Consider the following 1,945-nt stretch of genomic DNA (forward strand, 5'->3'; position numbering starts at 1 on the left):
CAGCTTTTCGGAGTTAAACGGCGAGTATCTAGACTGGCCACGGTTCCATGATTTCTTTGAAAAATTGGTACATAATAAACCGTATTCGGCCAGTTAAAAACTACATTTTCTACAGAGTTCGCTTCGTGGTGAACCGAGGAACGTTTTGAAGGACACAGCTTTCTTAAAGGGTGGCTATGACGACACCTAGTTGCGATTGAAGGCCAGGTACCTGAACGGAAAAATACTAGTATTCGCCGCCATAGCTAAAATTATTGACCTTAAGCCTATAGACGGCTCCTCGCGCCAACTAAGGGCCTTACATGACACCATCAAAAGCTCAATGAGTACTCTTAAATGTCACCGCAAAATCATGGGATCCAATCCTGTGTTTTATTATCAGAAGAAAACTAGACCAGTAGTCTCTAGCTGCTCTGGAAAATTCAGCGGATGCACCAACGGAAATTCCAACGTTAAGGAGTGTCGTTTAGTGACGTTTAGGAGGATATACTCTGCTAGCGACCGCCAAGGGTCCATTACAAGGGCCAAACGGTCAACTACAAACATGTCGCGCTGTAATAGATAATGAATCACAGGTGAATCTTATCTCAAGGAGGATGGCAGATCTGCAATATCTTAAGGAAGTGCCACCGATTGAAATATCTGGAATCGGAGGAAAATTATCAACAGCAATCAGATCAACACTAAGGCTCTCATCAGTTACATCAGGTTTTGAAACACTAATAGAGGTATAATTATTCCCACAGTTATTACAGACCAACCGTCAGTACCGATTGATACCGATCTTAATATTCCCGAGGGACTGCCGTTAGCAGATCCTGACTTTCGGCAACCTGGACCCATTGACCTAACCTTAGGGGTTGAGGTATATTCTAATGTAATAACCGGTGAACTTCCTGAACTTGGACCTAATAAACCTTTGGCACAAGGCACCAGGCTTGGTTATGCAATCACAGGTTATCTCAATAAAGAAACCTCATCTGATACGGATATCAACCCTATTCTGGAAGAAGAAGAGATGATCTTGCAGGACCAAACGTTGCTTATGAGCCAACGAAAGATAAAAATCCGATGAATGATAATTAATTTGATAAAGAAGAAAGCAATCGACAGATTGCGATTTTACTCGATGAAGAAGGGATTCATTTAATGAACCTAGCATTGAAGGATCATAAAATAAAAGAGCCTGAAGATAGATGTAGCCAATCAAGAACTAGCGGCACTGACTCGTCCGATCGAGAACCAACCGCCACATATAATGGATCATTGCAGCTGACTAAACTTTGTACTGCAAGAGAAAAACCAATTAATTTAGAACCGACTTCTCATCAATTTAAAACCTACAAGAAGTCTGACTTTTGTTCGACATTTCTAACCTTAACCAAGAAATATCTTAGTTTTGTTGCAGAAGGTCCACATACCATAGACGTGCCAAATGATCATGTTCAGCTGTAGTATGCACATATATTAAATATCTACTGTACCAAGAAAACTTGAAGCAAACACACTGTAACACTTTGTTGCAGTGTTTACATAAACAAAGGCCCGGTCAAAAACCTAAGTGGCCGAAACATGTGTCGATCGGTGCGCTCATAGAAAGTGCAAGTGTCAGCATTCTGTTACACACGCCGGCCGCTCAATCAAACTCAAGTACATACATATACCCTCGCGCTCCAGCTAAAGAGAGCATAATTAAATACACTTGATATACATAAGATATACATAGCCGTCTCTCTGCCGTCAAACTGTATGCAGCGCAGCTACTAGACTTAGGCTTACTTAGATCCTAAGGCAAATTGTTAAATCAGAAACAACTTGACGTTGGAAGCGGCACTAATGTTGCTCCTGATTACAAATAAAGAATATTAAAAATACAAAAGATGCGTTTACACTACATGGCGACCGTGACTTTGGTCCAAAAAAATCTGGACCTGGATCTGGACCT

This window comes from Drosophila suzukii (genome assembly GCF_043229965.1).
Source record: "Drosophila suzukii chromosome 2 unlocalized genomic scaffold, CBGP_Dsuzu_IsoJpt1.0 scf_2c, whole genome shotgun sequence".
In the NCBI taxonomy this organism is placed as follows: Eukaryota; Metazoa; Arthropoda; class Insecta; order Diptera; family Drosophilidae; genus Drosophila; species Drosophila suzukii.